At 46.3% G+C, this 17,539-nt stretch overlaps 1 protein-coding gene across 5 annotated transcripts in view; it reads right to left on the bottom strand.

Moving 5' to 3' along the window:
* Nucleotides 1-17,539, bottom strand: part of BIN1 (bridging integrator 1) — a 68,814-nt gene that overhangs the window by 37,078 nt on the left and 14,197 nt on the right. The window lies entirely within an intron of this gene.

Below are 17,539 nucleotides of genomic sequence, written 5' to 3'. Positions count from 1 at the left end.
GGATCACTGCGCCCCCCAACCCACCAGAGCTCCATCATCGTGGAGCTTTACCAGGTCCTGACACAGTCCCTGGTAACCGTAAGGCTCTAAGACAACACAGTAACAACAACCATATTCATCATGTAATTCCACAGTAATCTGGACAATGTTCCTTCATTCTCTGGAGATACGGGGTGTGTCTGGGGGTCCTCGTGAACGCTCATCATGCCAACAAGTTTAAATCCAGCGCAAAATCTAACATACTAATCTAATATCCAATACAGCACATTACACAAAGAACAATCCCACAAGCCCCTCCTAAAAGGAGCTGACAATGGCGCCTACCAATACACCTCACACCAACGTTCACTCCAGATCTGCTCCTCTCTGCAGGAAACAAATCTAATATTGTAAAATAATAACTATATATAATAGAATAGGAAGTTTCTATTATTTAGCTTAAATAGACAGAGGTTAGTATAGACCCCATCGCTCTACACCAGACACACATCCACCCATAATCCTTCACTGCCTGAACAGAAACATGGACACCATCAAGTCTGAGTGATGACAATGACAAAGTGACCGCTTACAGCTACTTGTCTCTTATCTGCAATTCTCCTCTCATCCCTGCACAAGATATCTATATAGTACTGACCCTCCTGACCTGTATATAACACTGTCCTAGTGATATCAAGTACGATCAAGTCCTTAATACTAACATCACTGACACAATTATACTACTCCATACATACAGGAATACAATCAACCTGCTCCTATAAACAACATTATAACTACTATAATACTGCTCCTATAAACAACTACTATAATACTGCCTTTCTATATACAACAATATAACTACTATAATACTGCTCCTATATACAGGAATATAACTACTATAATACTGCTTCTATATACAACAATATAACTACTATAATACTGCTCCTATATACAGGAATATAACTATTATAATACTGCTCCCTATATACAGGAATATAACTATTATAATACTGCTCCTATATACAGGAATATACTACTATAATACTGCTCCTATATACAGGAATATAACTACTATAATACACGAACTGGAGAGAATGGAACTGCTGCACATCCCATCTATGGCTGATACTAATGCCGCTAGGCCTATATTAAAAATCAACACCAGAGTGTCTGTATATGAATTGATCAAGCCATATTGCCCCGTGTACCACCGCGCAGGTCCTCTGGTCCACACGGGTCCCTATGCTAACTCCACACTGTGTCGGTCAGCGGATATGCCTGTGCTCACATGTCTGGACCTTATGTCTTCCCCATTCTGTGAGAGCAGCAATGGTAAGTGTAATACCATATCCATACTTGTGTCGTTTGGGGGCAGCCTTCCCCGCCGGTGGTGCTGGCTGGGTTTTGGTGGGGCTTTTTGGGTCTGGTCCTGTGACATTGGGGTTGCAGGGCCGTTCCATGGCCTCCTTCCCTGCATGTGCACGCTTTGCGGGGTTGGCGGTCGCTGACCGACACGGTGTGGAGTTAGCGTAGGGACCCGTGTGGACCAGAGGACCTGCGCGGTGGTACACGGGGCAATATGGCTTGATCAATTCATATACAGACACTCTGGTGTTGATTTTTAATATAGGCCTAGCGGCATTAGTATCAGCCATGGATGGGATGTGCAGCCGTTCCACTCTCTCCAGTTTCCATAACTACTATAATACTGCCCCCTATATACAGGAATATACTACTATAATACTGATCCTATATACAGTAATATAACTAATATAATACTGATCCTATATACAGGAATATAACTACTATAATATTCCAAAAAGGGAGACAAAGAAGCTTGCACTCACCAAAAAACTGCTGCGGTATAGATCCGTTTATTTCATCTTCATAGACGAGAATGGGGAGGGGAAGTGAAGGCAGGGGCGTCCGATGGCTACAGCCCTGTCACGTGAAACGGCTGTAGCCATCGGACGCCCCTGCCTTCACTTCCCCTCCCCATTCTCGTCTATGAAGATGAAATAAACGGATCTATACCGCAGCAGTTTTTTGGTGAGTGCAAGCTTCTTTGTCTCCCTTTTTGGAATACTATACACCCTGTTTAAGCACTGCACCCCTATGCTGCACACCGTTAGCCTTACATCCTCCTTGTATACGTCCTAGTTCATGGGCATGTATAATAAGTTACTGGACTTTGGTGCAAACTCAGAATTTCTCTCCCAGTTTTGATATAACTACTATAATACTACCTCCTATATACAGGGATATAACTACTATAATACTGCTCCTATATACAAGAATATACTACTATAATACTGCTCCTATATACAGGGATATACCTACTATAATACTGCTCCCTATATACAGGGATATAACTACTATAATACTGCCCCTATATACAGGGATATAACTACTATAATACTGCTCCCTATATACAGGAATATACTACTATAATACTGCTCCTATATACAGGAATATAACTACTATAATACTGCCCCCTATATACAGAGATATAACTACTATAATACTGCCCCCTATATACAGAGATATAACTACTATAATACTGCTCCTATATACAGGAATATACTACTATAATACTGCTCCTATATACAGGAATATAACTACTATAATACTGCCACTATGCAGGGGTGGATAAACTTTACAATAGGGCCCGGGCTGTTCGAAAAACACACACACACACCAACCCACTGTAACTATGGCAGCACTAGTGTAGTGTTCATAATACGGGATAAACAAAGTCATGATGCCCTGAATTGTGCAAAATTGCTGTAGAAAACAGTGTTTTTTGGAAATCATGGCAGAACTGTAGCCAGGAGACATTTCACCACTAAAATTATCTTTTTGGCCATGGGCCCCCCAGGAGCTCAGGGCCCCGGGCTACCGCCTGAAATGGGCCTATTATTATCCGCCACTGCCCCTATGTATGAGGGTGGACTTTCTTTATATCTGGGCTCGGATGCGGCTGATTACGGGAGTGGTCTCTATCACAGTTGCCTGTATATATGGCGGTATTATTCTATGATTTTGTCTGGACTCTCTGGTTCTGATGTCACATTCTCCCTTTATTATTATTTATCTTCAGTATAACAGAGGGAATCCGTCCATTATTCGTGTATCTCCCCTGAGCAGGAAATGTCGCTATAACCCTCACTGAGCTGCGGTTTGTTTTTTCCGTATTATACGTTACAGTTCTGACCTTGCTTGACATGAGCAGCAATTGACCTTCCCAGAATCCTCTGGTGCTGCTATATTTTACTGATATCAATACATTATTTAAAGGGCCACGCACAATCAGACGTTGCTGCAACATGGAGAACACCGTCTGGAACCGTCACTTTAGGCTCCTAGTGATGTCTGGGGAGCAGCCGCTAAAGACCCCCCAGAATCTGCCCCTCTAGGTGACAGCATGAAAGCTGCGGTATTATAAAGGAGTCCTCCAGGGAATAAGGTGGGAGGACACACAACAGAACTAAGCCCCTGCTCCACTAATAGCATGATGGGAGTTGTAGTTCTGCAGCAGCTGGAGAACACTGCACCTAGGGGACACACACACCTCAGGGTGACGGCAGGCTTCCCGCAGAGAGATCCCAGGACGGCGGGTGACTCACCACAACGGGTCTGACTGGAACTCCAACCAACACAGCCACCATGGGGGTTGTCAATGTGAAACAGCTGGAGAGACGCACACATGCTGGGGGTTGTAGTGTTACAATAGCTGGGGAGCGGCACAAATGCTGGGGGTTGTAGTGTTACAATAGCTGGGGAGCGCCACACATGCTGGGGGTTGTAGTGTTACAATAGCTGGGGAGCGGCACACATGCTGGGGGTTGTAGTGCTATAAGAGCTGGGGAGCGGCACACATGCTGGGGGTTGTAGTGCTATAAGAGCTGGGGAGCGGCACAAATGCTGGGGGTTGTGTGCTCTAACAGCTGAAGAGCGCACACATGCTGGGGGTTGTAGTGCTATAAGAGCTGGGGAGCGGCACACATGATGGGGGTTGTAGTGCTATAAGAGCTGGGGAGCGGCACACATGCTGGGGGTTGTAGTGCTATAAGAGCTGACTTCTGTGTGAAGTTATTCTGGTCCATAGACCATGTCTGCTCCGTTAACTTCCACAGCCACACCGTCCGTCTCAGTAACCATGGTAACAGGATATTATTACAGGAGTCTGCGAGGGATGTGGCGGGAGAGCTGGGTTACTGTTTCAGACAATGTATCCATGGGATAGCAGGATATTGTATTAAACCTCTTCAATGCGCCACAGTGTGTCCGGCCATTGTTCAGCGATCCACATGAGCCACGACGTGTGATATAGACGGGGGGGCACGCGTCTTCTCCTGCGGTTTTACTGTTCAACGACCGGTCCACAAGAATAACACAGCCCGACCCCCCGATCAGCAAACACCATAGCGAGCGGATGAGAGAGCTCAGAGCCAGCCAATGTATCAATGATGGAACAGATCAATAGCAGAATGTATCAATCCATAGTGTATCCATAATAGGAGAACATATCAATAAGAGATTGTATCAACAATGATATCAGGTATCAGGGCAGCAACACAAGTCTGATACATTGTGATTATGCTGCTTCAGCCATCGGATATCCTTCCTGCCCCCCATATACTGTACATGCACACTCCCTCCTTCCCCCTATATACTGTACATGCACGCTCCTTCCTGCCCCCCATATACTGTACATGCACTCTCCCTCCTGCCCCCATATACTGTACATGCACGCTCCCTCCTGCCCCCATATACTGTACATGCACGCTCCCTCCTGCCCCCATATACTGTACATGCACGCTCCCTCCTGCCCCCATATACTGTACATGCACGCTCCCTCCTGCCCCCATATACTGTACATGCACACTCCTTCCTGCCCCCCATATACTGTACATGCACACTCCTTCCTGCCCCCCATATACTGTACATGCACGCTCCCTCCTGCCCCCATATACTGTACATGCACACTCCTTCCTGCCCCCCATATACTGTACATGCACACTCCTTCCTGCCCCCCATATACTGTACATGCACACTCCTTCCTGCCCCCCATATACTGAACATGCACGCTCTCTCCCTCCTGCCCCTCATATACTGTACATGCACACTCCCTCCTGCCCCCCATATACTGTACATGCACACTCCCTCCTGCCCCCCATATACTGTACATGCACACTCCCTCCTTCCCCCCCATATACTGTACATGCACGCTCCCTCCCGCCCCCCATATACTGTACATGCACGCTCCTTCCTTCCCCCCATATACTGTACATGCACGCTCCCTCCCGCCCCCCATATACTGTACATGCACGCTCCTTCCTGCCCCCCATATACTGTACATGCACGCTCCCTCCCGCCCCCCATATACTGTACATGCACCCTCCCTCCTGCCCCCCATATACTGTACATGCACGCTCCCTCCTGTCCCCCATATACTGTACATGCACGCTCCCTCCTTCTTCCCATATACAGTACATGCACACTCCCTCCTTCCCCCTATATACTGTACATGCACACTCCCTCCTTCCCCCTATATACTGTACATGCACGCTCCCTCCTGCCCCCATATACTGTACATGCACGCTCCCTCCTGCCCCCATATACTGTACATGCACGCTCCCTCCTGCCCCCTATATACTGTACATGCACTCTCCCTCCTGCCCCCATATACTGTACATGCACACTCCCTCCTTCCCCCTATATACTGTACATGCACACTCCCTCCTTCCCCCTATATACTGTACATGCATGCTCCCTCCTGCCCCCATATACTGTACATGCACACTCCTTCCTGCCCCCCATATACTGTACATGCACACTCCTTCCTGCCCCCATATACTGTACATGCACGCTCCCTCCTGCCCCCCCAAATACTGTACATGCACGCTCCCTCCTGCCCCCCATATACTGTACATGTACGCTCCCTCCTGCCCCCTATATACTGTACATGCACGCTCCCTCCTGCCCCCCATATACTGTACATGTACACTCCCTCCTGCCCCATATACTGTACATGCACTCTCCCTCCTTCCCCCTATATACTGTACATGCACTCTCCCTCCTGCCCCCCATATACTGTACATGCACGCTCCCTCCTGCCCCCCATATACTGTACATGTACGCTCCCTCCTGCCCCCTATATACTGTACATGTACACTCCCTCCTGCCCCATATACTGTACATGCACTCTCCCTCCTTCCCCCTATATACTGTACATGCACACTCCCTCCTGCCCCCCATATACTGTACATGCACGCTCCCTCCTGCCCCGATATACTGTACATGCACGCTCCCTCCTGTCCCCCATATACTGTACATGCACGCTCCCTCCTGTCCCCCATATACTGTACATGCACGCTCCCTCCTGTCCCCATATACTGTACATGCACGCTCCTTCCTGCCCCCATATACTGTACATGCACCCTCCCTCCTGCCCCCATATACTGTACATGCACTCTCCTTCCTGCCCCCCATATACTGTACATGCACGCTCCTTCCTGCCCCCATATACTGTACATGCACGCTCCCTCCTGCCCCTATATACTGTACATGCACACTCCCTCCTGCCCCCCATATACTGTACATGCACACTCCCTCCTGCCCCCATATACTGTACATGCACGCTCCCTCCTGCCCCCTATATACTGTACATGTACGCTCCCTCCTGCCCCCATATACTGTACATGTACGCTCCCTCCTGCCCCCATATACTGTACATGCACGCTCCTTCCTGCCCCCCATATACTGTACATGCACGCTCCCTCCTGCCCCCCTATATAGTGTACATGTACGCTCCCTCCTGCCCCCTATATACTGTACATGTACGCTCCCTCCTGCCCCCTATATACTGTACATGCACGCTCCCTCCTGCCCCCATATACTGTACATGTACGCTCCCTCCTGCCCCCATATACTGTACATGTACGCTCCCTCCTGCCCCCCATATACTGTACATGTACGCTCCCTCCTGCCCCCCATATGTGGTATCCCACTAGGGGTGTTGCTGCCGTTCACACCCGTCACAACTTTTCACACCCTTCGTACTTTTTGTGGTCTTATTGTAGTCAAAAGTAGTATTTAAAGAATCTTCATAACATCTACTGGGTGGTGAAATCCTTGAACGATTCTCATGGTGATGTAGCAGAGCTGAGCGTGTCATTCAGCTCTCTAGGAATTGCCCAGGCTACATGTTGAGACTATGCACGGTGTCCTGCTGCGTCTCCACAGACATTCCCACATGGTGGACGTGCCAGATGGGAGGACTTACTGACTAGAAGGCAAACCTAGCTCCGCTCCCCTGAAACACTCAGATTCCAAAAAAATTGGAAAAGCAGATGTTTGAGCGCAGAGCTGGCGAGTGTCCGCGGCGTCCTGCTGGACTCACAAACCAACGTGACTCATCTTCTCCAAAATGTACAAACTTTTCAGAGTGGACGAGGACATGTGAAAGTTCACAAACAGGATTTAAAGGGAAAGGACAGTGAAGGGCCTGGAGGCAAATACCAAGAGGTCATAGCAGCCTGACCTTCATGGCCTACTGTCTGCTCCAGTATGTCCTGAGAGAAGAGGTCAGAGAATGATGAAGGTTACAGGAGACAGACCAGTAAGGGCCCTATTACACGGGACAATTATTGTGGGAAAAATTGTTATATTGTTCGAATTTAAACGATAATCATTCTGTGTAATTGCAGGCAACGATCGAAAAATCGTTTGTATGTCGTTGATCATTGATTTAGATCTGAACCTAAAATTATCATTAATTGTTCTCTAATTGTTCGCTGTAATTCCACATTCGTTCCCTCAAGTTCCGCATTCGGTCACTAACCATTGAGTGTAATTACATATTGTTTATTGTTTTGCTGGGATCAGAAGGAATAAACAATCGCAATAACAATCGTAGTAACGATCGTATCTAACAACCATCGTTCTGTGTAATATGGTGAATGATTTCAGGTTAACGATAAACAATCTAGTTTGCGATAGTTTATCAATAATCATTAAAAATTGCTCCGTGTAATAGGACCCTTAGTGACCAGGGAGTATATACCAATCACCCCAGGCCGCCAGTACATCTCACTATGTATACAGGGCGCGTGCGACCACTACAGGGTGATGGGTCACACGATCAGCCAGCAATCATTCATGTGGTCACACAGTGATTCAGCCATCACCCGGATTCTCTTTTATCCATTACATGTTCTTCTTCTCTAATCTGTTTCCATTTTCTGGTTGGAGTTTTTTTGTACACTATTAGGGGGCACCATCTTGCCTAAACAGTTTTTAACAGCATTTAGTGACATGCTTTACAGCACACCCCATAGACAAAGACAATGGACAGGACTCATCCCTTAAATGGCAAACTACAACTCCCAGCATGACAAAACTGCTGCAAAATTAAAATGTTGCAAAACTTGAAACCCTTTACAAATGTTACACAACTTAAAACTCATCATGCTCTGACAAAGCTGCAGCTACACTAAAAAAAAAAAAACTACAACTCCCAGAATGCCCTCCATGCTTGGAGTTGTAGTCTTGGAGAGTCATAGGTTAGAACACATGTCTGTATACTCTTGCCCTCTGTATACCCAGCAGCCTTCAGTATATCTGTATACTAGACCCCATATATTAGATACCTCCTCCACATCCTCTGTGCTGCTGTGGTGAGGTGCTTATAGGCAGTGTCCCCTGTAGATGATCCCCCCCATTTGCCCTTGGATAATGGCGGCTCTTTAACCAGTTTGTTTGGTCTGGGATTTCGGCTGCTGCCGTGTTAGTTCCCGGCCAGCGGCCATGTCCTTCTCAGTCTATGCTCATCCTGCTCACTTTATTAGACGCCATTCTTTTATCTATTAATAGACTGTCTCCATGGCGAAAGGATGAAAAAGATCCAAGGAGGAATCTCCCGGATTTTATATCAGGCGACGCCAGTTCTTATCAACGGGGAAAGAACTGTAAGAACAAGAAAGCATCGTACCCAGAAAAAATGATACCGCCACACTGTATAAAAAGATTACATACAGGAGCACAACTACTGCAAGGTCTGGTGACTGAATAATACCACCACACAGGGCCCAAATATTACTGACCGAATGATACCACCATACAGTGCCCAAATACTACTACCACCATAGAGAGCCCAAATACTGCTACCACCACCACTACCACCACACAGTGCCTAAATATTAATACCACCACCATACAGGGCCAAAATACCACTACCACCACACAAGGCCCAAATACTACTACCACCATAGAGAGCCCAAATACTACTACCACCACCACTACCACCACACAGTGCCTAAATATTAATACCACCACCATACAGGGCCAAAATACCACTACCACCACACAAGGCCCAAATACTACTACTACCAGCAGCATACAGAGCCCTCCTATGACTACTACCACATCCACCATTCAGGTCCCAAATACGACTACTACTACTGCCACCACCATATAATGCACAAATACTACTACCAACCACCACCACCACCATGATACGGTGCCCAAATACTACAAACTACATGCTGCCTAAATATCCAGTGCTCAAATATTACCACCACCATACACTGCAACCCTACAACCACTGCATACCACCTAATACTACCATCACCATACTCTAATACAGTACCAAATAGCACCATACAGTGCCCATATAATACAGTCACCATACAGTAACCAGATAGCACCATACAGTGCCCATATAATACTGTTACCATACATTAACCAAATAGCACCATACAGTGCCCATATAATACTGTCACCATACAGTAACCAAATAGCACCATACAGTGCCCATATAATACTGTCACCATACAGTAACCAAATAGCACCATACAGTGCCCATATAATACTGTCACCATACAGTAACCAGATAGCACCATACAGTGCCCATATAATACGGTCACCATACAGTAACCAAATAGCACCATACAGTGCCCATATAATACTGTCACCATACAGTAACCAGATAGCACCATACAGTGCCCATATAATACGGTCACCATACAGTAACCAAATAGCACCATACAGTGCCCATATAATACTGTCACCATACAGTAACCAAATAGCACCATACAGTGCCCATATAATACTGTCACCATACAGTAACCAAATAGCACCATACAGTGCCCATATAATACGGTCACCATACAGTAACCAGATAGCACCATACAGTGCCCATATAATACTGTCACCATACAGTAACCAGATAGCACCACAATATAGTAATCTGCCCCCAATTGTGCTAAGAATGAAGAATGAGAGGGCAAGAGACAAGCAATAAGAGAGACGGTCGGCAGCAGAGTGGATGTGGTATAGACACCATCTACATGAGGCGTCAAGTGTAACATCCTGCTACTTCTCACGTAAATCACTAAATCCTTCTATTATTAGAGACGTGAAGAGCATTGAGCTCCGTCATCAGCAGCGGTGGCAGAGACTTATATATCATAATATAACGTGATAAAACACACATGTGGTGCGGATTCTGGGAGATGGCGGCCAGGTTTTTGTAGGCCTGGAAAATCCCTTTTTAAAGAGGTTATAGAAAAAACCACAGTGACTTTCTGGCAAAAACAGCGCCACCCCTGTCCTCAGGCTGCGTGCGGTATTACAATTAAGCTCCATTAACTTCAATAAAATGGAGCTGCATGACCGCACCCAAACTGGGGACAACAGTGGTGCTGCTTCTGGAAGACAGAGGCCATGGGTTTTTTTAGGCCTGGATAACCCTGTTAAGTAGGTGTATACTCATCACATCTCCGACCCCTACAGGCACCGAGAAGACTCCGCTCAGTGTCCCAATGTACACAGCAAAGCTAAAAAGTGAGCAGCAGGAAATAAGTCACATGATCCAGAATGACACACTGTGCCCTCCCCAAATTCCCCTCCACTAGACAGACAATGAACAGGTGGCCGGCGTCTCAGGATGGATAATAAGACTGATGCTTCCATGGACTACAATTCCCAGAATTCCCTTTATAGCCTGAAGGCGGAGCTTTCATCAGACATGTCTGTATAGCGCTGGGCCCGGCTGCCAGAAGGCCCTCAGGGTTACAGGTGACACATAATACCTCACCTGTCCTGGCAGTGCCAAGACGGTCACATATCTGCCCCCCCCCGCCCTCAGGGGCCAAAGAAAGTACAGCGCAGGAAGTGCAGCACGGGGGCCGCAGAAGTGCCGTGTGGGGGCAACAGCTCTGCAGTATTATACAGGATGCAACTCAGGATCAGTAATGTAATGTATTTACACAGTGACCCCACCAGCAGAATAATGAGTGCAGCTCTGCAGTATAATACAGGATGTAACTCAGGATCAGTAATGTAATGTATTTACACAGTGACCTCACCAGCAGAATAGCGATTGCAGCTCTGCAGTATAAGGCTATGTTCACACTATGTATAGAGACCGGCCGTTCCGTGACCTGTCAGTTATTTGCGGCCCCGTGCAGGATCCCGTCTGGAGCACATAAGATGTGTATACGCTCCGGCTGGAATCCCATTGAACAATAGGCATTGTTCACCCGTACAAAGTACGGCTGTACTTTTACGTAGTGTGAACATAGCCTAATACAGGATGTAACTCAGGATCAGTAATGTAAGGTATGTACACAGTGACTGTACCAGCAGGATAGTGATTACAGCTCTGCAGTAGAATACAGGATAAGTTATCTTATGCATGTGTATGTGATTCCACCTCTTTTGTACATTCATTCTGTATATAAACTATAGAGTGGAGCCCCTGGACGTTGCTTTGCTCGGCTATTATATGTGACTTGGTGTTGGACGGTTTCTCCCTCTGATAACTTTCTCCTCCATCATCTTTTGCTGTGATCTGGAGACCAGCGCTGATCTCGGCTCTCACTTTCCTGGCCGTCTTGGCCGCATAGATCTCCAGCTCTCAGATAACAGGATCAGGTTGAGTCTCAGCAGTTTTATTTTTACTGTCTGGATTTGGTTACATGGTCTGTGGATGTGAAGGAAGGAAAAGCTGTGAACTGGGGCAACGTGAGGATGGAAGATGGTCTCTGGGGGGGGGGGGGGGGGGTCACTGCACTCCCATCTCTCCCCCATTCACTTGGCTCCTATCAAACCTCCACTCCACCAAATCCTCACAATGGGATGCTGTAGTCTTCCCTGGAGGTCCCATCACCAGTGTGAACAGGGTCAGATATGGATCAAGAGCTGAGCATGCCCTATTGCTGTACATGTCCTACCCCAATGCACTGTGGGAAATACAGTAATCAATGAAAAACAAAAAACAAATAGACATACAAACTCTCACCTGATATACCTGTAATCACTATAATAAGTAGATTCCCGACCAAAAGGGAAGGAAAGTCAGAAGACGACAATGTACTCAGTACTGCTGCTCATACTGAGCTCCCTGCTTCCTGTATAGAATGTCACAACTACAGTTAAAGCGGACACCCAGAAAACACAAGAAGGGATGTGACCTAGAACAATGGATCCAGGGAGGGCGGCGGGATACAAGGACGTGGCTGCCATCAATGGACGTCACATAATAAGGAATGGCTGAGAGAGTAAGGAAAAAGCTCAGTGATCTCTGCTTCCATATACTATACATACAGCGAGCAAAGAGGAACCTGAAGATACAGAGCCATTCTCCACACCCACCCCTCCCCCGAGGATACAGAGCCATCCCCTCCCCCGAGGATACAGAGCCATCCCCCTCCCCCCCCAATCTCCTCCCCCCGAGGATACAGAGCCATCCCCCTCCCCCCCCCAATCTCCTCCCCCCGAGGATACAGAGCCATCCCCCTCCCCCCAATCTCCTCCCCCCAAGGATACAGAGCCATCCCCCCCAAGGGTACAGAGCCACCCCCCACCCGAGGATACAGAGCCATCCCCTCCCCCCCCCTGAGGATGCAGAGACATCCCCCAAGGATACAGAGACATCTCCTGAGGACTGTGAGGATACAGAGCCATCCCCTCCCCCCGAGGATACAGAGCCTTCCCCTAGGGCCCCCCGTAAACAGGCAGATCAGGCTGATGAGATATCATCAGCAATCATCGGAAACAATCCCCCCCCGTCTGCTGCTTCATAACAGATCATTAAATCCCATCCCATAATGTGCCGCCTATAAAATGTATGATAAGGGCACCTACAGAAGTACGGAATGCGGCGTATATAAATGTATGGTATGTGAGCTTACAGTCCTCCCTATAGACGTGCAGTATGTGAGCCTATAGACGTACGGTACGCGCCCCCCCATAGACGTACGGTACGGGCCCCCCTATAGACGTACGGTACGGGCCCCCCTATAGACGTACGGTACGGGCCCCCCTATAGACGTACGGCACGCGCCCCCCTATAGACGTACGTACCGTATGCGCCCCCTATAGATGTACGGTACGCTACCCCCTATAGATGTACGGTACGCACCCCCTATAGATGTACGGTACGCTACCCCCTATAGATGTACGGTACGCACCCCCTATAGATGTACGGTACGCTACCCCCTATAGATGTACGGTACGGCCCCCCCATAGATGTACGGTACGCCCCCCCCTATAGACGTACGGTACGCACCCCCTATAGATGTACGGTACGCACCCCCTATAGATGTACGGAACGCACCCCCTATAGATGTACGGTACGCACCCCCTATAGATGTACGGTACGCACCCCCTATAGATGTACGGTACGCCCCCCCTATAGACGTACGTACCGTACGCGCCCCCCTATAGACGTACGTACCGTACGCGCCCCCCTATAGACGTACGTACTGTACGCGCCCCCCTATAGATGTACGGTACGCGCCTCCTATAGACGTACGGTACGCGTCTCCTATAGACGTACGGTACTCGCCCCCCTATAGACGTACGGTACGCGCCCCCCTATAGACATACGGTACGTTCAGTCTCCTATGGTTTATGTGAACTGCAAGGATGGCCGCCCCTATAGTCAGACACTAATATATTAGAAGTAAGCAGGCAGCAGATTCCCCCTGTGGGCCAGAGCTGTGCGCCTCTGTATTGTTATACTGTGTATACCTCTTCCTATTATACCACTTCCTTTGTTTTGTATCCTGCCCCAAAGCTGTACGTGTGATTCCAACCATATAATTCCGCCATATAGTGGTCATATATGAGCAGATACATAATCACACCATATGGTGCCCACATAGTAGTGACATACAACACTGATATAACACCACCACACAAGGCCTCAGTGAGACTACAGAAACACATTCACCTCCAAGGGAAGCGGCTCAGGAGGTCCTGCCCCTCGGGGGCACACAGCAGGGTACAGAGCAAGGTCCTGCCCCTCGGGGGCACACAGCAGGGTACAGAGCAAGGTCCTGCCCCTTGGGGTCACACAGCAGGGTACAGAGCAAGGTCCTGCCCCTTGGGGTCACACAGCAGGGTACAGAGCAAGGTCCTGCCCCTCGGGGGCACACAGCAGGGTACAAAGCAAGGTCCTGCCCCTTGGGGGCACACAGCAGGGTACAGAGCAAGGTCCTGCCCCTCGGGGGCACACAGCAGGGTACAGAGCACAGTGTGCCATACAGAGCCTTTATAATAACACCATTCATTGCTTCAATAACAATTCCTCACAGCACCTTAATAACAGTGCCACCAATGTACAGGGCCTCATATACAAATACTCATACCATACAATGTGTCAATAACAGTGCCTATATAATAACACCATACAGGGCCTCAATAACAGTGCCATACAGTATCTATATAATAGTACCATACAGGGCCTCAATAACAGTGCCATACAGTATCTACATGATAGTACCGTTCAGGGCCTCAATAACAGTGCCATACAGTATCTACATAAAAGTAATGTACAGGGCCTCAATAACAGTGCCATACAGTATCTATATAATAGTACCGTACAGGGCCTGAATAACAATGATACACAGTCCCCTCACATTTCCTCTATAATCATCCCATACAGTGATCAGCATAGTAGCTTCTAGAACCCACATCACTGCACAAATACAGTGAATAAAAGACACCGCCAAACAGTGCCTCATCTGTACCACAGCCTATTATATGATCTAAGACTATGGAAAGCATCAGGGAAAGCCCATGTGGTGAGATGAGGGCTCTGACATAGCGGGGTCCCAGGGCCCGGTCTCATTCCTTATTCTGGCCCTGAATTGCTATCGATTGTGGGGGGGGGGGGGGGGGGGGGGGGGGGGTTAACCCTTCATAGTCCATCCCCGAAACGTGGTTATTATGTGGCCGTTACTAGGTTTGTTCCCCAGTGACTATGGCGCAGAGTCTCATAGGGAATCAGTCATTCATATGGCCACCTGTTCCTCGTGTTCACAACTAATGTGACACATTAACAGTCTCTTTTCCTTCGAGAACTCTGGTAGTCTATAATTAGACAGCCCAAGAGAAGCCATTCCGAAAAGGTCACCAGAACTAAACCCCCAAAATGGAGGCCGAGTGTGGGCGGGCGGTGGAGACCCTGCCAGGGAAACGACAGGACAGATCACTGTGTCACCGCCCCGCGTCCCCAGCTGTCTCATCCAGCACATGTGCTGTCTATTCTCAGACCACTCTCCAGCCAGCAGTCTAATGGTGGGAGCGCCTGGAGAAAGACATCAATGTCCAAGGACAAAGCGGAATTTTACCATCACTTGGCGGCTTAGATACACATAATAGTGATACAGAGAAGCAAAAGACCAGACAAAACCACAGGAGGATAAAAGAGCATCAAACTATAACAGGAGATCTGCAACACATTCATAATTCTGCTCAGAAGCCAGGATTATATCCCTGTATATAGGGGGCAGTAGTATAGTAGTTATATCCCTGTATATAGGAGCAGTATTATAGTAGTTATATTCCTGTATATAGGAGCAGTATTATAGTAGTTATATCCCTGTATATAGGGAGCAGTATTATAGTAGTTATATTCCTGTATATAGGGAGCAGTATTATAGTAGTTATATTCCTGTATATAGGAGCAGTATTATAGTAGTTATATCCCTGTATATAGGAGCAGTATTATAGTAGTTATATTCCTGTATATAGGAGCAGTATTATAGTAGTTATATCCCTGTATATAGGGAGCAGTATTATAGTAGTTATATTCCTGTATATAGGAGCAGTATTATAGTAGTTATATTCCTGTATATAGGAGCAGTATTATAGTAGTTATATCCCTGTATATAGGAGCAGTATTATAGTAGTTATATTCCTGTATATAGGAGCAGTATTATAGTAGTTATATCCCTGTATATAGGGAGCAGTATTATAGTAGTTATATTCCTGTATATAGGAGCAGTATTATAGTAGTTATATTCCTGTATATAGGGAGCAGTATTATAGTAGTTATATTCCTGTATATAGGGAGCAGTATTATAGTAGTTATATCCCTGTATATAGGGGGCAGTAGTATAGTAGTTATATCCCTGTATATAGGAGCTGTATTATAGTAGTTATATCCCTGTATATAGGAGCAGTATTATAGTAGTTATATTCCTGTATATAGGAGCAGTATTATAGTAGTTATATCCCTGTATATAGGAGTAGTATTATAGTAGTATATTCCTGTATATAGGAGCAGTATTATAGTAGTTATATCCCTGTATATAGGAGCAGTATTATAGTAGTATATCCCTGTATATAGGAGCAGTATTATAGTAGTTATATTCCTGTATATAGGAGCAGTATTATAGTAGTATATCCCTGTATATAGGGGGCAGTAGTATAGTAGTTATATCCCTGTATATAGGAGCAGTATTATAGTAGTTATATCCCTGTATATAGGAGCTGTATTATAGTAGTTATATCCCTGTATATAGGAGCAGTATTATAGTAGTTATATCCCTGTATATAGGAGGCAGTATTATAGTAGTTATATCCCTGTATATAGGAGCAGTATTATAGTAGTTATATTCCTGTATATAGGAGCAGTGTTATAGTAGTATATTCCTGTATATAGGAGCAGTGTTATAGTAGTATATTCCTGTATATAGGAGCAGTATTATAGTAGTTATATCCCTGTATATAGGAGCAGTATTATAGTAGTTATATCCCTGTATATAGGAGCAGTATTATAGTAGTTATATCCCTGTATATAGGAGCAGTATTATAGTAGTTATATTCCTGTATATAGGAGCAGTATTATAGTAGTATATTCCTGTATATAGGAGCAGTATTATAGTAGTTATATCCCTGTATATAGGAGCAGTATTATAGTAGTTATATTCCTGTATATAGGAGCAGTATTATAGTAGTTATATTCCTGTATATAGGAGCAGTATTATAGTAGTATATTCCTGTATATAGGGAGCAGTATTATAGTAGTTATATTCCTGTATATAGGAGCAGTATTATAGTAGTTACATTTCTGTATATAGGGAGCAGTATTATAGTAGTTATATTCCTGTATATAGGAGCAGTATTATAGTAGTTATATTCCTGTATATAGGAGCAGTATTATAGTAGTATATTCCTGTATATAGGGAGCAGTATTATAGTAGTTATATTCCTGTATATAGGAGCAGTATTATAGTAGTTACATTTCTGTATATAGGGAGCA

This window comes from Dendropsophus ebraccatus, chromosome 9, assembly GCF_027789765.1.
Source record: "Dendropsophus ebraccatus isolate aDenEbr1 chromosome 9, aDenEbr1.pat, whole genome shotgun sequence".
Classification (NCBI taxonomy): domain Eukaryota; kingdom Metazoa; phylum Chordata; class Amphibia; order Anura; family Hylidae; genus Dendropsophus; species Dendropsophus ebraccatus.
Note: the sequence above shows the minus strand (reverse complement) of the source record. Positions and strands in the feature narration are given on the sequence as shown.